Source organism: Bombina bombina, chromosome 4 (assembly GCF_027579735.1).
Source record: "Bombina bombina isolate aBomBom1 chromosome 4, aBomBom1.pri, whole genome shotgun sequence".
Taxonomy (NCBI): Eukaryota; Metazoa; Chordata; class Amphibia; order Anura; family Bombinatoridae; genus Bombina; species Bombina bombina.
Window position 1 is genome coordinate 803,882,637 of NC_069502.1, and position 25,207 is coordinate 803,907,843.

At 38.5% G+C, this 25,207-nt stretch overlaps 1 pseudogene; it reads right to left on the bottom strand.

The window, feature by feature from the left end:
• Positions 1 to 774: 774 nt before the first annotated feature.
• Positions 775 to 24,078, bottom strand: LOC128657881 (posterior protein-like; annotated as a pseudogene).
• Between the last annotated feature and the right edge of the window lie 1,129 nt (positions 24,079 to 25,207).

A 25,207-nucleotide genomic window follows, 5' to 3' on the forward strand; every position in this document is an offset into this window, starting at 1 on the left:
TCGGGCGAAACGCGTCAGGGGAGAGTGTTGAACTCGTTCACGCTCTATTCTTTATGTATTTTAAACTAGCCCAGTATCGCTAAAATCATGTGGAGCAAAAGGTTACCGCAATTATAGAGCTTTAACTTTGATATTTGACCTATCTGGTCAGGGTACCTAATAGGGACCGTTACATGGTGCTTATAGAAAAATCTTTCTTACTATATATACAATAACGAGCTAATACCATATAGCCGGGGTTGTGCCAGACTTTATTCCATTAATAGTTAACTAAGTTTCTTTAAAAATTATTTGCCACATTGTGGATATTACTACAATAACTGGGTTGTGCCAGTTTTAACTTAAACTATCTAATTAGTGTGTGAATGTGCGTGTATTGTAAGACCTTACAAACGTATGAGTGCGGTTGACACTACCTGATAGTGACAGCATTAGCTGTACCACACAGGGCTTAAACCGAAACATATATATCAAACTGCAACTTAGTTGCGAATTAAACAAATGGACTGTTAACTCTATATTTATAATCTGAGTTGTGCCAGACCGAGCTTTAACTTTGAACACAGCTGTCAGAGCTTTCGAAATTAATTGATATCACAACACGGTTATTTAATTGAAACTAAATCATAAGAAACATTTATTGAAAGTGGGCATGCCAAACTTAACTGTAGTTATAAAACCCAGTGTATAAATGCCCTATGAGAAGAATGTTACAAACTGAGGACTGATAATTATAAGACTTGTGACCATAACAGTGGCTGCGCCAAAAGGCAATTAATCTGAATTTCCATACACTGGATCAGAATAATAATAATTTGTGACACTGTTAATAAACTTTGGGACACTTGTCAACTGATACAAATCTGGGAGTCGCTGGGACAGTTGATTTAGTTTTTCATGAAACATACGCCTAAAATTTATAAAGGTGGATTAACCTAATCCATAGTAACCTTTACAGCCATTACTATATGGACTAATCAGGGTCTAACTATTTAATAACTTTAGTGAACCAAAGTGGCCAGATCGAAGGTCTGGGCTACACAGAACTAGGCTTATTGTGATTATAACTGTACTCCAATTTTTAGGAATATATACCTAATGAAATTTCGAAAACTACAGTAACACCAAGCACGCACACATTACTATTTATACCAATAAACAGGTTAAAATTATAACCCAGGTTAGAATTGATCAAACCCTCGTTTTTGTGAATATTTAATTCACAAGTACCCCTATTTGTGGATAATCATTATTAATAATTTTTACTCTGCTATCATCCATTATATTGAATGAGGATAGCAGGAGCCTATATAGCTGAGAGTACATAACCTTGACCAGAATTTATATATAAGCTCTACTATTCAGATGAACACTCTGTTGGTAACCATTAGCAAGTTGATTCATTGAACTATTTAGATCACTATAACTAGTGAATTTATTCAGGCCGAATTATCATGAATAGTGATCTAATGTGAAACTCATTATACTGATTCAAGCACTGGAGCAAATTTTAATCGTGTGTGTAGCAACCAAACAAATTTTGGTTTTTTAACTTTAATACCAATAAAAGTTATATTTTAATATCCTGTTACGGAATCCCAATCTTTAGTTCAGACCTAGAGTGCTGTAAGTGCATACTTTGGGCAGTCTGGTATCCTTTATACCATTCTTCCTTTGTGTATATATTTATATTTGTGCACAAGCACCATTTCCTCTAACATACAGTAAAATTAATCTAACTCTCACCTCTGATTTTGATTTATTACAAGAGGAAAAGTCTAAGTAGTGCCACTGTTCATCTTTGTGTGTTTACCAATTGTAGATGACTGGCTTGAGTAGGGAGACATGAAACACTGGATGGATCTTGAGAGTCTTGAGGAAGGCCAGGCGGTATGCAGAAGAACAAACTTTGGAAACAATTCGAAAAGGTCCAATGTACTTAGGACCCAACTTAGTACAAGGTTGTTTTAGACGTATGAATCTGGTGGATAAAAATACTCTGTCTCCAGTATGAAGTAAAGGAGCCTTGCACCTTCTGCGATCAGCATATTTCTTATGTCTTAAGGAAGAAGAAAGTAGATTTTGATGAATGAGTTGCCAGTGGTTACTGAGATTTTTCACTATACGATCTGCTCCAGGGACTTCAGTAGAACTGGTAATCATAGGAATGGTTCTAGGTTCAAATCCATAAGCTGCCTTAAAGGGAGAGGTCTGTAATGAGGCGTTATAACATGAGTTGTGAGCTAATTCCGCCAAAGGCAATAACTGAGACCAGTTGGAGTGGTGATGGTCTACATAATGTCTAAGAAAAGATTCCAAGGCTTTATTTACACGCTCAGTCTGTCCGTTGGATTGAGGATGATGTGCAGTAGAAAGAGATATGTTGATTCCGAAGTGCTTACAAAAAGACCTCCAAAATTTGGAAACAAATTGGACTCCACGATCTGAGACTATGTCAGTGGGAAAACCATGTAAACGAGATATATGTAGAGCAAAGAGTTCAGAAAGTCTTTGAGCTGAAGGCAAGCCTGGAAGAGGTATGAAGTGAGCAGACTTGGAGAACCGATCCACCACTACCCAAATGGTCGTATTTCCAGCAGAAACAGGAAGATCTGTAACAAAGTCCATGGATAAGTGAGACCAAGGGTAATGAGGAATAGGAATAGGAAGAGGGTGTAATAGAGCAAACGGTCGATGAGAAGATTGTTTGTTCGAAGCACAAGAACTACAAGCAGCAATATAATCCTTAACATCCCTCCTCATAGTGGACCACCAAACATGCTGCTTCAGTTTCCACAATGTATTGGTTATTCCAGGATGACCTGCTGAAATGTTGTCGTGAGCCCAACGTAGAAGCTTAAGACATAATCCTTTGGGTACATACAGGATACCAGAAGGTAGTTTGCAAGAAGATGGTACCCGGACTTGAGCAGCATGTAAAGCCTGTACTGGAAAAGAGGATACTTGAGCCAAAACTTTGACTGGACGTAGTATAGGTTCTGAATCCAATGGAGAAGGTTCAGAAGATTGGAACTGCCTAGATAAAGCATCTGCCTTGGAATTTTTTGAATCAGGAACCTAGGAAAGTACAAAATTAAACCTGGAGAAGAACAAGGCCCACCGAGCCTGACGAGGATTGAGACGTGTAGCTGTTTGGAGGTATAAAAGATTCTTGTGATCTGTCAGAATGAAAAAAGGTTGACTGGTACCCTCTAACCAATGCCTCCATTCATCCAAAGCTAATTTTATAGCCAAAAGCTCCTTATTGCCCACATCATAATTTAACTCGGCAGGATTGAATTTTTTCAAAAAGAACACCACCGGATGTATCTTGCTGGTAGTCGGATCACGTTGGGAGAGAACAGCTCCAGCTGCTATAGAGGAAGCGTCAACCTCCAAAATAAACTGGAGATCAGGAATTGGATGACTGAGAAGAGGTGCAGAAGAAAATGCTGATTTTAGCATTTCAAAAGCCTGTACTGCCGAAGGGGACCAGTTCTTACAATTTTGCCCTTTCTTAGTAAGAGAAGTGAGCGGAGACGTGATGTCAGCAAAGTTCTTTATAAACTTTCTATAGTAATTGGCAAAGCCAAGAAACCTCTGCAGGGATTTGAGAGTAGTTGGTCTGGGCCAATCCTTGATAGCCGAAAGTTTAGCAGGATCCATCTCAAAACCTGATTCAGAAATGATATACCCCAAAAAGGGAATGGAACTCTGATGAAAAGAGAATTTCTCCAATTTAGTGAACAGGGAATTGTCTCGTAACCTCTGAAGTACCAGTCTTACATGATGTACATGTTCCTGTAATGTTTTCGGATAGATCAGAATGTTATTGAGATAAATGATAACAACTTGATTTAGATAATCTCTGAAGATTTCGTTAACAAAGTGCTGAAACACTGCTGGTGCATTGCACAATCCGAATGGCATTACTAGATACTCGTAGTGACCAAATCTAGTGTTAAATGCCGTCTTCCTTTTGTCTCCTTTACGGATTCTGACCAGATTTTAGGCCCCACGGAGATCTAACTTGGAAAAAATAGAAGCACCTTGAAGACTATCAAATAACTCAGAAATGAGCGGCAGAGGATAGCTGTTTTTGACAGTAATCTGATTCAAGGCTCGATAATCAATACAGGGACGAAGACCTCCATCTTTTTTTCCCAATGAAGAAAAAACCTGCACCCACAGGTGATGAGGAAGGACGAATAAATCCTCTGGCTAAGTTGTCCTTTATGTATTCCTCAAGAGAGACATTTTCTTGACGAGAGAGGGGATAGGTCCTTCCCTTAGGTAGAGGAGCCCCTGAATACAATAGATAGGACAGTCAAATATCCGGTGTGAAGGTAACATCTCAGCCTCCTTTTTAGAAAACACATCACTAAAGGCATGATAGTAATTAGGCAATAAATCAGGAACTTCCACCATAGCTACGACAGGACAAGATGGTTTAGAGGGATTTTGCAGGCAATGTTTGAAACAGGTGGTTACCCAGGAAATAAGTTCTCCTTTAGACCATGAGAAAACTGGATCATGAAGCTGCAACCAAGGTAACCCCAGAATCAATGGTATGTGGGGAAAAGAGATGACATCAAAACGAATAATTTCAGAATGAAGTATGCCCACAGACAAAAGAAGAGGAATGGTAGAATGTTGTATGATACCAGAACCTAGTAACAGTAGTTACCTTAATTAACTGTTTCTTGGCTTGAAGAGGAATTCTGAGAGAGTCAGCAAAGTTTGAATCAATGAAAACTCCAGCAGCTCCAGAATCGATGAGAGCTTGAGCTTGAAACTTGGTGTTTCCAAAAGTGATAGTTACAGGAACAAAAAGTTTAGAATTGAGGGAAGACATGGGATTCTGGCTTAACTCTGTCCCTCTATCAAAAGTTAAGCCTTGGCTTTTACTGGCCGGATAGGACAGCCCTTCAGTAAATGTCCTTTGGTACCACAATACAGACATAACCCAAGAGTACGCCTTCTATGGCGTTCAGCTTCTGACAATTTAATAGCTCCTACTTCCATGGGTTCCACAGACTCAGGAGATTGGGAATTATTATTAGAAAGACTTGAGGTTCGAATAGGAGGACGAAAAGAAGATTTAACAAAGGATCTCCGATTCCTATCTCTCTCCTGAAGACGTTCAGAATGCCGGGCGTCAAGAGTAATACATAAATTGATAAGACCCTCCAATGAATCGGGAGTTCCCGAAATACAAGTTCATCCTTAAGGCATTCGCAAAGTCCTTTGCGAAAGGCTGCCCGTAAGGCTCCATGGTTACAATCGGTTTCTGCGGCTAAAGTCCTGAATTCAATAGCATATTGAGCTACCGAAAGGGATCCCTGTCTTAGATCCAACAATCCTGCCTTAGCAGCTGCAGACCTCCCAGGCTTGTCAAAAACAGAAGAAAAAATGGACACAAATAATTCCACATCCTGTAGTAAAGGATCATTCTACTCTAAAAGAGGGCACACCCAGGCTAGAGCCTTACCCTTCATGAGGAAAATAATAAAGGTCATTTTGGAAGTAGAATTGGAAAAAACTTGAGGATTGTTTCTGAAGTGTAAACAACATTGATTAAGGAATCCACAGCATTCTTCAGGATTACCATCATATTTATCTGGAAGGGGGATTCGTGGTATATTCTGTCCAACAGGTTGAGGTGGATTAAAGACAGTATTGGAGCTAGTAGCAGCGGCAGCAGGAGTCGCCGTAGCTTGAGAAGGAGCGGAGAGGTTATGTAGCAGAGCAGTAATCTGGTCAAGCTTGGAATCCAAAGATTGCAAATGAGCGGAATGATTTCCTAGAAGTTGCCCTTGTAGAGCCACAGCCCTGGATAACTCATCAGGGTCCATATTATGGCCCGTTTGTACTGTCAGGTTAGGAAATGTCCAGAAGAAGACCCAAATGCTAGGGCGAACTTAAACAACACCCTTACACTCTGAGTTTAATCCAGGACATGACCCTATGACAACCTCCAAAAAACAATGTACTCATGATATGGAGCAGGGTTAGCCTGTGCCCAAAGTCATTCAAGATATCAGCCAGATAGACTTCTGAATAAGGAACTGGTTTCAGGAAATGTCTTACATAGAATCAGGAGAGCAGGGATACTCCACTTATACTCAGACAGAAGAAGGGTAAAACAAGAAACGGTTAATAATGCAGGAGTAGGAAATTTGTTATCAGGCAGTTTGAGGGTTAACACTGTGTAGTCAGAACTTGCAAAGTTAGCAACAGGTAATCAGGCAGTTTGAGGGTTAACACTGTGTAGTCAGAACTTGCAGAGTTTGCTACAGGTAATCAGGTAGTTTGAAGGTTAACACAGATTAATCAGTACTTGCTGAGATTGGCAACAGGATATCAAGCAGTTTGAAGTTTTACACTGATTAAACTCTATTTGCAGAGTTTGGAAACAGGTAAACATGCAGATTGAAAGTTTCACAGAATAAACAGTATTTGCAGAGTTTGGCAGTACACTGTGTAGTCAGAACTTGCAGAGTTTGCAACAGTATATCAGGCAGTTTGAGGGTTAACACTGAATAGTCAGTCCTTGCAGAGTTTGCAACAGTTAAACAGGTAGTTTGAAGGTTAACACAGATTAATCATTACTTGCTGAGATTGGCAACAGGATATCAAGCAGTTTGAAGGTTTACACTGAATAAACTGTATTTGCAGAGTTTGGAAATAGGTAAACATGCAGTTAGAAAGTTTCACAGAATAAACAGTACTTGCATTGTTTGGAAACAGGTAATCAGGAAGTTGAAGGTTAACCCAGCATAGTCAGTCCTTGAAGAGATTGGCAACAGAAAAGCAGCAGTTAGAGAGATTCCACAGCGAATTCCTCACAGAAGCCACAAAGAGGAACAAACAAACGGGCACTGGAGAAACAGGAAGCCCGGAATAAAAAGCCTGGTCGTGACATCAGGAAGGGGCGGCTCAGACACCTGTCAATCAAGCACACAGAGAGGACTGCAGAGCTTCCCAGCGGCCAAGCGTGACTGTGCCCCCTCCTCAAGGACCCCTCCGGGGGGCCCGACCGGGCCTGGCAGGGTATTTCTTGTGAAAAGACTTGACAAGAGCTGGAGCATGAACATGAGAGGCCGGTTCCCAAGATCAGAGATAGGATAGGATAACCCTTCCAATGGACCAAGTAGTACAGCCGATTTCCCCGTACTTGGAATCCAGAATCTGGCTGACTTCAAACTCAGAAGTTCCCTCTACTGAAATGGTTTACTCTTGATAGAGTACCGATTGTAGATGACTGGCTTGAGTAGGGAGACATGAAACACTGGATGGATCTTGAGAGTCTTGGGTAAGGCCAGGCGGTATGCAGAAGAACAAACTTTGGAAACAATTCGAAAAGGTCCAATGTACTTAGGACCCAACTTAGTACAAGGTTGTTTTAGACGTATGAATCTGGTGGATAAAAATACTCTGTCTCCAGTACGAAGTAAAGGAGCCTTGCACCTTCTGAGATCAGCATATTTCTTATGTCTTAAGGAAGAAGAAAGTAGATTTTGACGAATGAGTTGCCAGTGGTTACTGAGATTTTTCACTATACGATCTGCTCCAGGGACTTCAGTAGAACTGGTAATCATAGGAAAGGTTCTAGGTGCAAATCCAAAAGCTGCCTTAAAGGGAGAGGTCTGTAATGAGGCGTTATAACGTGAGTTGTGAGCTAATTCCGCCAAAGGCAATAACTGAGACCAGTTGGAGTGGTGATGGTCTACATAATGTCTAAGAAAAGATTCCAAGGCTTGATTTGCACGCTCAGTCTGTCCGTTGGATTGAGGATGATGTGCAGTAGAAAGAGATATGTTGATTCCGAAGTGCTTACAAAAAGACCTCCAAAATTTGGAAACAAATTGGACTCCACGATCTGAGACTATGTCAGTGGGAAAACCATGTTAACGAGATATATGTAGAACAAAGAGTTCAGAAAGTCTTTGAGCTGAAGGCAAGCCTGGAAGAGGTATGAAGTGAGCAGACTTGGAGAACCGATCCACCACTACCCAAATGGTCGTATTTCTAGCAGAAACAGGAAGATCTGTAACAAAGTCCATGGATAAGTGAGACCAAGGGTAATGAGGAATAGGAAGAGGGTGTAATAGAGCAAACGGTCGATGAGAAGATTGTTTGTTCGAAGCACAAGAACTACAAGCAGCAATATAATCCCTAACATCCCTCCTCATAGTGAACCACCAAACATGCTGCTTCAGTTTCCACAATGTATTGGTTATTCCAGGATGACCTGCTGAAATGTTGTCATGAGCCCAACGTAGAAGCTTAAGACGTAATCCTTTGGGTACATACAGGATACCAGAAGGTAGTTTGCAAGAAGATGGTACCCGGACTTGAGCAGCATGTAAAGCCTGTACTGGAAAAGAGGATACTTGAGCCAAAACTTTGAATGGACGTAGTATAGGTTCTGAATCCAATGGAGAAGGTTCAGAAGATTGGAACTGCCTAGATAAAGCATCTGCCTTGGAATTTTTTGAACCAGGAACATAGGAAAGTACAAAATTAAACCTGGAGAAGAACAAGGCCCACTGAGCCTGACGAGGATTGAGATGTGTAGCTGTTTGGAGGTATAAAAGATTCTTGTGATCTGTCAGAATGAAAAAAGGTTGACTGGTACCCTCTAACCAATGTCTCCATTCATCCAAAGCTAATTTTATAGCCAAAAGCTCCTTATTGCCCACATCATAATTTAACTCGGCAGGATTGAATTTTTTTGAAAAGAACACCACAGGATGTATCTTGCTGGTAGTCGGATCACGTTGGGAGAGAACAGCTCCAGCTGCTATAGAGGAAGCGTCAACCTCCAAAATAAACTGGAGATCAGGAATTGGATGACTGAGAAGAGGTGCAGAAGAAAATGCTGATTTTAGCGTTTCAAAAGCCTGTACTGCCGAAGAGGACCAGTTCTTACAATTTTGCCCTTTCTTAGTAAGAGAAGTGAGTGGAGACGTGATGTCAGCAAAATTGTTTATAAACTTTCTATAGTAATTGGCAAAGCCAAGAAACCTCTGCAGGGATTTGAGAGTAGTTGGTCTGGGCCAATCCTTAATAGCCGAAAGTTTAGCAGGATCCATCTCAAAACCTGATTCAGAAATGATATACCCCAAAAAGGGAATGGAACTCTGATGAAAAGAGCATTTCTCCAATTTAGTGAACAGGGAATTGTCTCGTAACCTCTGAAGTTCCAGTCTTACATGATGTACATGTTCCTGTAATGTTTTCGAATAGATCAGAATGTTATTGAGATAAATGATAACAAATTTATTTAGATAATCTCTTAAGATTTCGTTAACAAAGTACTGAAATACTGCTGGTGCATTGCACAATCCGAATGGCATTACTAGATACTCGTAGTGACCAAATCTAGTGTTAAATGCCGTCTTCCTTTCATCTCCTTTACGGATTCTGACCAGATTGTAGGCCCCACAGAGATCTAACTTGGAAAAAATAGAAGCACCTTGAAGACTATCAAATAACTCAGAAATGAGCGGCAGAGGATAGCTGTTTTTGACAGTAATCTGATTCAAGGCTCGATAATCAATTCAGGGACGAAGACCTCCATCTTTTTTTCCCAATGAAGAAAAAACCCGCACCCACAGGTGATGAGGAAGGACGAATAAATCCTCTGGCTAAGTTGTCCTTTATGTATTCCTCAAGAGAGACATTTTCTTGACGAGAGAGGGGATAAGTCCTTCCCTTAGGTAGAGGAGCCCCTGCATACAATTCGATAGGACAGTCAAATATCCAGTGTGGAGGTAACATCTCAGCCTCCTTTTTAGAAAACACATCACTAAAGGCATGATAGTAATTAGGCAATAAATCAGGAACTTCCACCATAGCTTCGACAGGACAAGATGGTTTAGAGGGATTTTGCAGGCAATGTTTGAAACAGGTGGTTACCCAGGAAATAAGTTCTCCTTTAGATCATGAGAAAACTGGATCATGAAGCTGCAACCAAGGTAACCCCAGAATCAATGGTATGTGGGGAAAAGAGATGACATCAAAACGAATAATTTCAGAATGAAGTATGCCCACAGACAAAAGAAGAGGAATGGTAGAATGCTGTATGATACCAGAACCTAGATGCTTTCCACTAACAGTAGTTACCTTAATTAACTGTTTCTTGGCTTGAAGAGGAATCCTGAGAGAGTCAGCAAAGTTTGAATCAATGAAAACTCCAGCAGCTCCAAAATCGATGAGAGCTTGAGCTCGAAACTTGGTGTTTCCAAAAGTGATAGTTAGTTACAGGAACAAAAAGTTTAGAATTGAGGGAAGACATGGGATTCTGGCTTAACTCTGTCCCTCTATCAAAAGTTAAGCCTTGGCTTTTACTGGCCGGATAGGACAGCCCTTCAGTAAATGTCCTTTGGTACCACAATACAGACATAACCCAAGAGTACGCCTTCTATGGCGTTCAGCTTCTGACAATTTAATAGCTCCTACTTCCATGGGTTCCACAGACTCAGGAGATTGGGAATTATTATTAGAAAGACTTGAGGTTCGAATAGGAGGACGAAAAGAAGATTTAACAAAGGATCTCCGATTCCTATCTCTCTCCTGAAGACGTTCAGAATGCCGGGCGTCAAGAGTAATACATAAATTGATAAGACCCTCCAATGAATCGGGGAGTTCCCGAAATACAAGTTCATCCTTAAGGCATTCGCAAAGTCCTTTGCGAAAGGCTGCCCGTAAGGCTCCATGGTTACAATCGGTTTCTGCGGCTAAAGTCCTGAATTCAATAGCATATTGAGCTACCGAAAGGGATCCCTGTCTTAGATCCAACAATCCTGCCTCAGCAGCTGCAGACCTCCCAGGCTTGTCAAAAACAGAAGAAAAAATGGACACAAATAATTCCACATCCTGTAGTAAAGGATTATTCTTCTCTAAAAGAGGGGACACCCAGGCTAGAGCCTTACCCTTCATGAGGGAAATAATAAAGGTCATTTTGGAAGTAGAATTGGAAAAAACTTGAGGATTGTTTCTGAAGTGTAAACGACATTGATTAAGGAATTCACAGCATTCTTCAGGATTACCGTCATATTTATCTGGAAGTGGGATTTGTGGTATATTCTGTCCAACAGGTTGAGGTGGATTAAAGACAGCATTGGGGCTAGTAGCAGCGGCAGCAGGAGTCGCCGTAGCTTGAGAAAGAGCGGAGAGGTTATGTAGCAGAGCAGTAATCTGGTCAAGCTTTAAATCCAAAGATTGCAAATGAGCGGAATGATTTCCTAGAAGTTGCCCTTGTAGAGCCACAGCCCTGGATAACTCATCAGGGTCCATATTATGGCCCGTTTGTACTGTCAGGTTAGGAAATGTCCAGAAGAAGTCCCAAATGCTAGGGCGAACTTAAACAACACCCTTGCACTCTGAGTTTAATCCAGGACGTGACCCTACGACAACCTCCAAAAAACAATGTACTCATGATATGGAGCAGGGTTAGCCTGTGCCCAAAGTAATTCAAGATATCAGCCAGATAGACTTTTGAATAAGGAACTGGTTTCAGGAAATGTCTTACACAGAATCAGGAGAGCAGGGATACTCCACTTATACTCAGACAGAAGAAGGGTAAAACAAGAAACAGTTAATAATGCAGGAGTAGGAAATTTGTTATCAAGCAGTTTGAGGGTTAACACTGTGTAGTCAGTCTTTGCAGAGTTTGCAACAGGTAATCAGGCAGTTTGAGGGTTAACACTGTGTAGTCAGAACTTGCAGAGTATGCTACAGGTAATCAGGTAGTTTGAAGGTTAACACAGATTAATCAGTACTTGCTGAGATTGGCAACAGGATATCAAGCAGTTTGAAGGTTTACACTGAATAAACTGTATTTGCAGAGTTTGGAAACAGGTAAACATGCAGATTGAAAGTTTCACAGAATAAACAGTATTTGCAGAGTTTGGCAGTACACTGTGTAGTCAGAACTTGCAGAATTTGCAACAGTATATCAGGCAGTTTGAGGGTTAACACTGAATAGTCAGTCCTTGCAGAGTTTGCAACAGTTAAACAGGTAGTTTGAAGGTTAACACAGATTAATCAGTACTTGCTGAGTTTGGCAACAGGATATCAAGCAGTTTGAAGGTTTACACTGAATAAACTGTATTTGCAGAGTTTGGAAACAGGTAAACATGCAGTTAGAAAGTTTCACAGAATAAACAGTACTTGCATTGTTTGGAAACAGGTAATCAGGAAGTTGAAGGTTAACCCAGCATAGTCAGTCCTTGAAGAGATTGGCAACAGAAAAGCAGCAGTTAGAGAGATTCCACAGCGAATTCCTCACAGAAGCCACAAAGAGGAACAAACGAACGGGCACTGGAGAAACAGGAAGCCAGGAATAAAAAGCCTGGTCGTGACATCATCAGGAAGGGGTGGCTCAGACACCTGTCAATCAAGCACACAGAGAGGACTGCAGAGCTTCTCAGCGGCCGAGCGTGACACATACATTTTGTTTCCCCATAGGAATCAATGGGGCTGCGTTACGGAGCTTTACGCTTCTTTATTGCAGGTGTTAGGCTTTTTTTCAGCCGGCTCCCCCCATTGATGTCTATGGGGAAATCGTGCACGAGCAACCAGCTCACTGCTGACTTAAAGGGACACTGTACCCAAATTTTTTCTTTTGTGATTCAGATAGAGCATGACATTTTAAGCAACTTTCTAATTTACTCCTATTATCAAATTTTCTTCATTCTCTTGGTATCTTTATTTGAAATGCAAGAAAGTAAGTTTAGATGCCGGCCCATTTTTGGTGATCAACCTGGGTTGTTCTTGCCGATTGGTGGATAAACTCAACCACCAATAAAAAAGTGCTGTCCAGAGTTCTGAATAAAAAAAAAAGCTTAGATGTCTTCTTTTAAAAATAAAGATAGCAAGAGAACGAAGAAAAATTGAGAATAGGAATAAATTATTAAGTGGCTTAAAATTGCATGCTCTATCTGAATCATGAGAGAAAAATTTTGGGTTCAGTGTCCCTTTAAGCAGTGCTGGTATTGGAGTGCGGTATGGAGCACAATTTTGCTCTACGCTCACTTCTTGTCTTTTAACGCCGGGTTTTTAAAAACCTGTAGGTAAGTGTAGGTAAGTGAGCAGTGACAATTACGTGCAAGTTAGCACCGCACCCCTCACTGCAAAACTCGTAATCAGTCCAGCAGCAGCTAATCAATTTCAACTAGTTTCAGCCTTGTGCAGGCCTTTCTTAATGACCCCTAAGTTGTGATTACAGACCGGATCACCTACACAATTAGGGACCGGATGAAAAAAGCTGCTAACATAGTAACCTTTCAGGAAGAGATTCTGACTGCATAAAGGAACCTGGGGAAAGAGGTAACAGAAAACACAGACAACAAGCTGCATACAGGAGAGTTTAAAGTGTTGGATGCTAAAACACAGTGCAAGAATAAACACATAATAAAAGTGGCATTTCAGTGAGCCTTCAGAGCAGAAGGTGCGAGCCATATCTTTTTGCGACCCTCCAATAAGGAACATTACTTAGTTCTGACTATAGCCCCACTTAATTTAAACCCCAGAGGGAAGACCCCCCTTTTTTTTAGTTTTACATGTTTTTAAGAGTGCGCACTCTATATTGTTATCCTATATGAATTGTGATTTTATGATTGTATTTTTAGAAGATAAAATAACTTGTATTTTAAATACTGCCTTTTTTAGGAAATAGGTTTTAAACAGGTTTTAAAATAACCAATGAAATACTGTTGTATACGTTGAATTTAGCAAGTAGTGATTGTGTCAATTATTCCATATTTACCTATAGCTGATATTTATTAGCGCTCACTCTTTAAGGTTTTTTTAGTTTAAATTTTTAACTATCCACTTCAGGAGATAGTTGTTAGAGTGTAGTTTGGTATCTTCTATTCAGTACTATTTACCTTGCTTACAAATGCCTGTATCTGTGCATGAAAACCATACAAATGCACATCTCTGCTTGGAAACCATACAAATATTTTTATCTGTACATGCAAACCATATAAAATCCTGTATCTGTGCATGAAAAACTGTAGAATCTGCTAACTTTTAGTTACTATTTCCACACTAATATTACCTTTAGCTTAGGAAATCAGGACGCTGCTTGATGAAATTATTTCTTTTATTATACAGAAAATAAGTATTTACATAGAAACAAGTTGCTAACTAACGTAAGGGAAGGAAAGGGAAGTTGGAAAAGGGGAGAGGGAGAGATGGAAGGGGAGAGGTGAGTGAGAAGAGAGAGCTTGCTTAGCCTACAATGGCAGCTAACTTATATAGTCATTCATTCTTTCTCACAGCCCAGCCCACACTCTATAAATTCTTCAGAGACCAGATGACATCATTAGATCAGGGGGGTTGAATGTGACGTCCTTAGGCTATTGGTGATAGGAACTGAGATAAAATCAGGGCCTTGTACACCATCTGTGATGAAATGGCCATCTGTGCTGAAATGCTAAATATTGGGTTGTAAAATGTCTTAGTGAATCCTGTGGTATCCTTTTGATCTATTGTTTATATACAGTGGTTCATCAGATTTCCACTTATCTCTGCCTTGTCACCTCTGAACTGGATAAACTGGTAACTGTAGGCCAGTGTGCATTTAACCCTTTGTATCCTTGATGTTGTAGACAAATGTCCCTTAGCATTTCATTATTCAATAATGTCCATGGAAATAACAGTCTGATATTAAAGTTAGGTGTGTTCATAAAATACAACATTCCCCTCTTTGATCATTAAATCACTTATGATCATAACGTTGTACTGCTCACTTTATAGTTTCTTATGTGAGTGGGGCAACCTGAAATAAAACCATTCATTCACATCCATACTCTAAATATGAAATAAATACTAAAATACAATTCCCTTACAATGTGTAGCACATTCTATCAATAACATTATGAATAGGATGATTAGATAAATTTTACAAATACAATATATATTTTTCCAGGTTAGAATTAACAATAATCTGAGATTTATATCAAATCATCAGCATATTTAGAATAATTATACATATGATACAAATTAATTGTTACATATCACACACAATCTTAATGACTACTGCTAGGAGTAGTGCTCGAACTTTGCAAATTATTTTCTAGCACATTGTGAGATTTGAATGTTATACATATGTGACAGATTATAATTTATTAATACAAAATACTTGCTATCTGAGGTCATAAACAAAACGTAGCCTATAGCTTTGCAAAACATGTATACTAATGTCATTTTAACATTAAATCATAGTATCATTATCTGCTTCAAGGCATGCACACAGTCTTATAATCTACTGGTCAGCACTTAAACCTATAAGTAGACAATGTTATACTCTTTAAACATAACTGGCTTATGAAATTTTTTTTACTGAAAAACATTGCCCAGTGTGGCAAAACAGATTTAAAAATAAAAAAACTAATACGGAAGCATTTAAAAAAATGTTACCTATTGTGATAGAAAAAGGCAAAAAGAGAAAAAAATAAAAATGTGCTTAAAAATACAAAAATGGTAGTGAATACAAAATGTCCTTAACAATAAAAAAATGGTAGTGAATAAAAAATGTCCTTAAAATACAAAAATGATAGTGAATAAAAAATGTCCTTCAAAATACAAAAATGGTAGTGAATAAAAAATGTCCTTAAAAATACAAAAATGGTAGTGAATAAAAAATGTCCTTAAAATACAGGCAGGCAATGTTTGAAACAGGTGGTTACCCAGGAAATAAGTTCTCCTTTAGATCATGAGAAAACTGGATCATGAAGCTGCAACCAAGGTAACCCCAGAATCAATGGTATGTGGGGAAAAGAGATGACATCAAAACGAATAATTTCAGAATGAAGTATGCCCACAGACAAAAGAAGAGGAATGGTAGAATGATGTATGATACCAGAACCTAGATGCTTTCCACTAACAGTAGTTACCTTAATTAACTGTTTCTTGGCTTGAAGAGGAATCCTGAGAGAGTCAGCAAAGTTTGAATCAATGAAAACTCCAGCAGCTCCAGAATCGATGAGAGCTTGAGCTCGAAACTTGGTGTTTCCAAAAGTGATAGTTAGTTACAGGAACAAAAAGTTTAGAATTGAGGGAAGACATGGGATTCTGGCTTAACTCTGTCCCTCTATCAAAAGTTAAGCCTTGGCTTTTACTGGCCGGATAGGACAGCCCTTCAGTAAATGTCCTTTGGTACCACAATACAGACATAACCCAAGAGTACGCCTTCTATGGCGTTCAGCTTCTGACAATTTAATAGCTCCTACTTCCATGGGTTCCACAGACTCAGGAGATTGGGAATTATTATTAGAAAGACTTGAGGTTCGAATAGGAGGACGAAAAGAAGATTTAACAAAGGATCTCCGATTCCTATCTCTCTCCTGAAGACGTTCAGAATGCCGGGCGTCAAGAGTAATACATAAATTGATAAGACCCTCCAATGAATCGGGGAGTTCCCGAAATACAAGTTCATCCTTAAGGCATTCGCAAAGTCCTTTGCGAAAGGCTGCCCGTAAGGCTCCATGGTTACAATCGGTTTCTGCGGCTAAAGTCCTGAATTCAATAGCATATTGAGCTACCGAAAGGGATCCCTGTCTTAGATCCAACAATCCTGCCTCAGCAGCTGCAGACCTCCCAGGCTTGTCAAAAACAGAAGAAAAAATGGACACAAATAATTCCACATCCTGTAGTAAAGGATTATTCTTCTCTAAAAGAGGGGACACCCAGGCTAGAGCCTTACCCTTCATGAGGGAAATAATAAAGGTCATTTTGGAAGTAGAATTGGAAAAAACTTGAGGATTGTTTCTGAAGTGTAAACGACATTGATTAAGGAATTCACAGCATTCTTCAGGATTACCGTCATATTTATCTGGAAGTGGGATTTGTGGTATATTCTGTCCAACAGGTTGAGGTGGATTAAAGACAGCATTGGGGCTAGTAGCAGCGGCAGCAGGAGTCGCCGTAGCTTGAGAAAGAGCGGAGAGGTTATGTAGCAGAGCAGTAATCTGGTCAAGCTTTAAATCCAAAGATTGCAAATGAGCGGAATGATTTCCTAGAAGTTGCCCTTGTAGAGCCACAGCCCTGGATAACTCATCAGGGTCCATATTATGGCCCGTTTGTACTGTCAGGTTAGGAAATGTCCAGAAGAAGTCCCAAATGCTAGGGCGAACTTAAACAACACCCTTGCACTCTGAGTTTAATCCAGGACGTGACCCTACGACAACCTCCAAAAAACAATGTACTCATGATATGGAGCAGGGTTAGCCTGTGCCCAAAGTAATTCAAGATATCAGCCAGATAGACTTTTGAATAAGGAACTGGTTTCAGGAAATGTCTTACACAGAATCAGGAGAGCAGGGATACTCCACTTATACTCAGACAGAAGAAGGGTAAAACAAGAAACAGTTAATAATGCAGGAGTAGGAAATTTGTTATCAAGCAGTTTGAGGGTTAACACTGTGTAGTCAGTCTTTGCAGAGTTTGCAACAGGTAATCAGGCAGTTTGAGGGTTAACACTGTGTAGTCAGAACTTGCAGAGTTTGCTACAGGTAATCAGGTAGTTTGAAGGTTAACACAGATTAATCAGTACTTGCTGAGATTGGCAACAGGATATCAAGCAGTTTGAAGGTTTACACTGAATAAACTGTATTTGCAGAGTTTGGAAACAGGCAAACATGCAGATTGAAAGTTTCACAGAATAAACAGTATTTGCAGAGTTTGGCAGTACACTGTGTAGTCAGAACTTGCAGAATTTGCAACAGTATATCAGGCAGTTTGAGGGTTAACACTGAATAGTCAGTCCTTGCAGAGTTTGCAACAGTTAAACAGGTAGTTTGAAGGTTAACACAGATTAATCAGTACTTGCTGAGTTTGGCAACAGGATATCAAGCAGTTTGAAGGTTTACACTGAATAAACTGTATTTGCAGAGTTTGGAAACAGGTAAACATGCAGTTAGAAAGTTTCACAGAATAAACAGTACTTGCATTGTTTGGAAACAGGTAATCAGGAAGTTGAAGGTTAACCCAGCATAGTCAGTCCTTGAAGAGATTGGCAACAGAAAAGCAGCAGTTAGAGAGATTCCACAGCGAATTCCTCACAGAAGCCACAAAGAGGAACAAACGAACGGGCACTGGAGAAACAGGAAGCCAGGAATAAAAAGCCTGGTCGTGACATCATCAGGAAGGGGTGGCTCAGACACCTGTCAATCAAGCACACAGAGAGGACTGCAGAGCTTCTCAGCGGCCGAGCGTGACACATACATTTTGTTTCCCCATAGGAATCAATGGGGCTGCGTTACGGAGCTTTACGCTTCTTTATTGCAGGTGTTAGGCTTTTTTTCAGCCGGCTCCCCCCATTGATGTCTATGGGGAAATCGTGCACGAGCAACCAGCTCACTGCTGACTTAAAGGGACACTGTACCCAAATGTTTTCTTTTGTGATTCAGATAGAGCATGACATTTTAAGCAACTTTCTAATTTACTCCTATTATCAAATTTTCTTCATTCTCTTGGTATCTTTATTTGAAATGCAAGAAAGTAAGTTTAGATGCCGGCCCATTTTTGGTGATCAACCTGGGTTGTTCTTGCCGATTGGTGGATAAACTCAACCACCAATAAAAAAGTGCTGTCCAGAGTTCTGAATAAAAAAAAAAGCTTAGATGTCTTCTTTTAAAAATAAAGATAGCAAGAGAACGAAGAAAAATTGAGAATAGGAATAAATTATTAAGTGGCTTAAAATTGCATGCTCTATCTGAATCATGAGAGAAAAATTTTGGGTTCAGTGTCCCTTTAAGCAGTGCTGGTATTGGAGTGAGGTATGGAGCACAATTTTGCTCTACGCTCACTTCTTGTCTTTTAACGCCGGGTTTATAAAAACCTGTAGGTAAGTGTAGGTAAGTGAGCAGTGACAATTACGTGCAAGTTAGCACCGCACCCCTCACTGCAAAACTCGTAATCAGTCCAGCAGCAGCTAATCAATTTCAACTAGTTTCAGCCTTGTGCAGGCCTTTCTTAATGACCCCTAAGTTGTGATTACAGACCGGATCACCTACACAATTAGGGACCGGATGAAAAAAGCTGCTAACATAGTAACCTTTCAGGAAGAGATTCTGACTGCATAAAGGAACCTGGAGAAAGAGGTAACAGAAAACACAGACAACAAGCTGCATACAGGAGAGTTTAAAGTGTTGGATGCTAAAACACAGTGCAAGAATAAACACATAATAAAAGTGGCATTTCAGTGAGCCTTCAGAGCAGAAGGTGCGAGCCATATCTTTTTGCGACCCTCCAATAAGGAACATTACTTAGTTCTGACTATAGCCCCACTTAATTTAAACCCCAGAGGGAAGACCCCCCTTTTTTTTAGTTTTACATGTTTTTAAGAGTGCGCACTCTATATTGTTATCCTATATGAATTGTGATTTTATGATTGTATTTTTAGAAGATAAAATAACTTGTATTTTAAATACTGCCTTTTTTAGGAAATAGGTTTTAAACAGGTTTTAAAATAACCAATGAAATACTGTTGTATACGTTGAATTTAGCAAGTAGTGATTGTGTCAATTATTCCATATTTACCTATAGCTGATATTTATTAGCGCTCACTCTTTAAGGTTTTTTTAGTTTAAATTTTTAACTATCCACTTCAGGAGATAGTTGTTAGAGTGTAGTTTGGTATCTTCTATTCAGTACTATTTACCTTGCTTACAAATGCCTGTATCTGTGCATGAAAACCATACAAATGCACATCTCTGCTTGGAAACCATACAAATATTTTTATCTGTACATGCAAACCATATAAAATCCTGTATCTGTGCATGAAAAACTGTAGAATCTGCTAACTTTTAGTTACTATTTCCACACTAATATTACCTTTAGCTTAGGAAATCAGGACGCTGCTTGATGAAATTATTTCTTTTATTATACAGAAAATAAGTATTTACATAGAAACAAGTTGCTAACTAACGTAAGGGAAGGAAAGGGAAGTTGGAAAAGGGGAGAGGGAGAGATGGAAGGGGAGAGGTGAGTGAGAAGAGAGAGCTTGCTTAGCCTACAATGGCAGCTAACTTATATAGTCATTCATTCTTTCTCACAGCCCAGCCCACACTCTATAAATTCTTCAGAGACCAGATGACATCATTAGATCAGGGGGGTTGAATGTGACGTCCTTAGGCTATTGGTGATAGGAACTGAGATAAAATCAGGGCCTTGTACACCATCTGTGATGAAATGGCCATCTGTGCTGAAATGCTAAATATTGGGTTGTAAAATGTCTTAGTGAATCCTGTGGTATCCTTTTGATCTATTGTTTATATACAGTGGTTCATCAGATTTCCACTTATCTCTGCCTTGTCACCTCTGAACTGGATAAACTGGTAACTGTAGGCCAGTGTGCATTTAACCCTTTGTATCCTTGATGTTGTAGACAAATGTCCCTTAGCATTTCATTATTCAATAATGTCCATGGAAATAACAGTCTGATATTAAAGTTAGGTGTGTTCATAAAATACAACATTCCCCTCTTTGATCATTAAATCACTTATGATCATAACGTTGTACTGCTCACTTTATAGTTTCTTATGTGAGTGGGGCAACCTGAAATAAAACCATTCATTCACATCCATACTCTAAATATGAAATAAATACTAAAATACAATTCCCTTACAATGTGTAGCACATTCTATCAATAACATTATGAATAGGATGATTAGATAAATTTTACAAATACAATATATATTTTTCCCGGTTAGAATTAACAATAATCTGAGATTTATATCAAATCATCAGCATATTTAGAATAATTATACATATGATACAAATTAATTGTTACATATCACACACAATCTTAATGACTACTGCTAGGAGTAGTGCTCGAACTTTGCAAATTATTTTCTAGCACATTGTGAGATTTGAATGTTATACATATGTGACAGATTATAATTTATTAATACAAAATACTTGCTATCTGAGGTCATAAACAAAACGTAGCCTATAGCTTTGCAAAACATGTATACTAATGTCATTTTAACATTAAATCATAGTATCATTATCTGCTTCAAGGCATGCACACAGTCTTATAATCTACTGGTCAGCACTTAAACCTATAAGTAGACAATGTTATACTCTTTAAACATAACTGGCTTATGAAAATTTTTTTTACTGAAAAACATTGCCCAGTGTGGCAAAACAGATTTAAAAATAAAAAAACTAATACGGAAGCATTTAAAAAAATGTTACCTATTGTGATAGAAAAAGGCAAAAAGAGAAAAAAATAAAAATGTGCTTAAAAATACAAAAATGGTAGTGAATACAAAATGTCCTTAACAATAAAAAAATGGTAGTGAATAAAAAATGTCCTTAAAATACAAAAATGGTAGTGAATAAAAAATGTCCTTCAAAATACAAAAATGGTAGTGAATAAAAAATGTCCTTAAAAATACAAAAATGGTAGTGAATAAAAAATGTCCTTAAAATACAAAAATGGTAGTGAAGGGATCCCCCGTTTGGTTCCTTGATAGAAAAGGAACCATATTACAAAAAATAACAATAATTCATTTTACACATATAAAACAGAGACAACACAGAACAAACACAACATAAAAACAGTAGTCACACAAAACATGTTGCTGTTCTCTTTCAATATAACAGCTTTCTTAAATAACTAAATTTGGATTTTGCATTAAATTATCCAATTTAAAATATCTAGTCTTCTCTACAGTAAATGATTTGTGCTTCTTTGGGTGATGGTATAGGTTGCTTCTGTAAGTAATCAGAATTGTTAGTTCATGACATTAATAACACAAACAAAATAACATACATATAAAACAGTACTTGAAACCATGACTTTTAAAATAAACTGGTTATGATCAAATGTTTGCAAACAATTCATTGTGGCTATATTACATTTATGTAACTGATGAGCTCATCATAAAGTACCACGTGGTCTTTAAGAAAAAGGGGGAAATGCATTTCTTTATACTATAAACATTTTATTCATGAATAGCAACAACCTGTGAATAAAAATAAACAATTACAAAACTCTTAATTTCTAGAAGTAGACTGTACAAAGTTCACTTCTCTTCAAGTAATAGCCCTAAAAAAAAAGAAACATAGCATTAATATAGACATATATACAAAGTAAATAAATGAAACAAAATAAATCTCTACTTGCCTAAAGTAAAATTCTACCATCACTATACATGGAATACAGGGTAATAGAATGTAGAGAATAGAGACAGATTTCTGCAATTAATAGGCAATATACACAGGCTGAGCTAAATTGTATATCAATAGATGCATTGCCAATTGTGTATAATTAAACAGTGCCCAAAATGGCCAGTTTATGTAAGGCATCTGAAATGGAACATTTGTCCCTTCTTTTTTAGATTGGGGCTCTTTGCAATTTTGCTGAAAGTCTTTTTTAGATGGGGGCTCTTTGCAAGTTTCCTCCCTAGTAGGTTCTTCTATTATTTCTTTCTTTGTTAAAGAAGATATATTCTGTTCCTTTTCACCTTCAAATATAGCACTGTATTTTCCTTCCTTACTTAAATATGATATTTTGTTCTGCCTCATAATGTAATTTTTATTCCTGATATCTCTCATTGATGTCACACATTCCCTCATGATGTGCCCAAACTTTCCACATTTAAAACAACGTCTCAAAAATCTCTGCTTTCCCTGACTCTCAGTTAGCATAGATATATTATTGTGAGTAGCATTCTTATGCTTGGAGTCTTTAAACCAGTCTTTAAGTATGTTAACAAAGTTTGTATAGGAGCTGGCATTTCTAAGAGTGATTCTTGTACTACTGTCAATTAATGTGCATTTATTTGCCATAGAATACAGAAAATCTGCATCATCTGGGGACATGTTAGGGCAGTTATAAGTTATCTTATACAGTGCAAGGTACTCAGTACAAAACAAAATCGGGTCATCTCCTTCCTTTAAACTTGCATTTGCTATGGCACTGGTACCTCTGGCATCACGACAACACATAACATACTGTAATTCCTTTAATCTGTCCCCTGAATTTCCCCAGTTTGCATCAATATCAGGAGACACTCCTTTATGGGTGCCTACTGGTGCCCTTAGCTGTGCAGCTACTTGTGATGGCAACCAGGCCCGAAGCAAAGCACAGGCATCTCTGTTGCCTAAATTATACTGAGTAATAACAGCTTCTAACTTATTAGAAAGGATTACAGGTGGTGTGGAGGTATCAAAGTGACCTAAAATATGGCACAAATTATTACGGTCTTGTATTGTAAGGGGGGCAGAGTTACTATGATTATTTACTTTAGTTTGTAATTGGTGGTTACTTTGTATGCATTCTATTTGAGGAGTTAGAATAGAGGGGACCTGGTTTAAAGTTAACAAAGAACTGTCAGGAATGTTAGGGGTTTGTCCATCTAGTTCTATAGTTTGACTTTCATTACCATCTACTTCTAAAGGACACACATGTGCTAGACTACTCCTGTAACAGTTGCATTTGTCTTGTATCCCCTGTGCTTTAAGAGACAAGATACATTGTTCCTTATTTAAAAGCTGTGATTCAGACTCCCATAAATCTGCCTTAAGTGATGCAATAACATTCTCTCTCTGCATTTCCTTTTGTTCCATACATGTTACTAATTGTTCTCCCATGCCACACCTCACTTCACATTCATTAAGCCTCTCTTGTAGCTCAGCATTCAGTTTAGTAAGTTTGTCTATCTCTTCACTCAGTGTATCACACTCACATCTCTTTTCAGAGTGACTAGCAACAGCCATAATAGATTGACCAAGTTTATCCAGCTGTTCTATGATATCAGTTCATTCTGCCTTCCATTCCAAATCTTTCTGTTCAGCAATCTCTTTTATTCTTAGAAACATACTTAGTAAATTACTTAGCTCTCTTTTTTCTATGTCTTTCTGAAACAGTTTTCTACTTAGTTCATTATTGTGCTTTTCACATTGTTTAATTACATTATAAAACTGACGTGTCAATGGATCTTCTGCACATGTAATAAATGTGACAGAGGCATATTTCTTAATGTATTTCTCAACCAGTTCCATTCTTACTAACAATACACACACCAGATTCACACAACACACTATACACAGTACAGACGTACACACTGATCACACAACACACTATACACAGTACAGATGTACACACTCACAAGTACACATCTAACATCAACAAACTTTTTGCATTATTAGCCTAAAATCTAGACCTAGAGGGATCTCCTTTTGAGCTGCATGTAAAACTGGGCTATGCCTATTACACTTTACCCTCAGAGATGTCTGGTTACTCTCTTGTTTTCAGATTTTAGTAAACTTAATTCAGCAAGAAACAATTAATACATTTACTTTTCTGTAGCATACAGGAACATAACATAAACATAAAGAAACATATACTTACGGTACTTGCAGCTTTCTCTTTACACAGTGTCTTGTAGATCTGCACACTTCCCACACAGATAGGTCCGGTCTGGCCTCTATTCACAAAGAATTCTTGCAGCTCCCGCACCTCAGTTTAGCAAATTCAGCTTTAGTTCAACGTGGAATTAGTGATTTATCCACGTCCCATCTGGGGTACCAAATGTAGAATCTGCTAACTTTTAGTTACTATTTCCACACTAATATTACCTTTAGCTTAGGAAATCAGGACGCTGCTTGATGAAATTATTTCTTTTATTATACAGAAAATAAGTATTTACATAGAAACAAGTTGCTAACTAACGTAAGGGAAGGAAAGGGAAGTTGGAAAAGGGGAGAGGGAGAGATGGAAGGGGAGAGGTGAGTGAGAAGAGAGAGCTTGCTTAGCCTACAATGGCAGCTAACTTATATAGTCATTCATTCTTTCTCACAGCCCAGCCCACACTCTATAAATTCTTCAGAGACCAGATGACATCATTAGATCAGGGGGGTTGAATGTGACGTCCTTAGGCTATTGGTGATAGGAACTGAGATAAAATCAGGGCCTTGTACACCATCTGTGATGAAATGGCCATCTGTGCTGAAATGCTAAATATTGGGTTGTAAAATGTCTTAGTGAATCCTGTGGTATCCTTTTGATCTATTGTTTATATACAGTGGTTCATCAGATTTCCACTTATCTCTGCCTTGTCACCTCTGAACTGGATAAACTGGTAACTGTAGGCCAGTGTGCATTTAACCCTTTGTATCCTTGATGTTGTAGACAAATGTCCCTTAGCATTTCATTATTCAATAATGTCCATGGAAATAA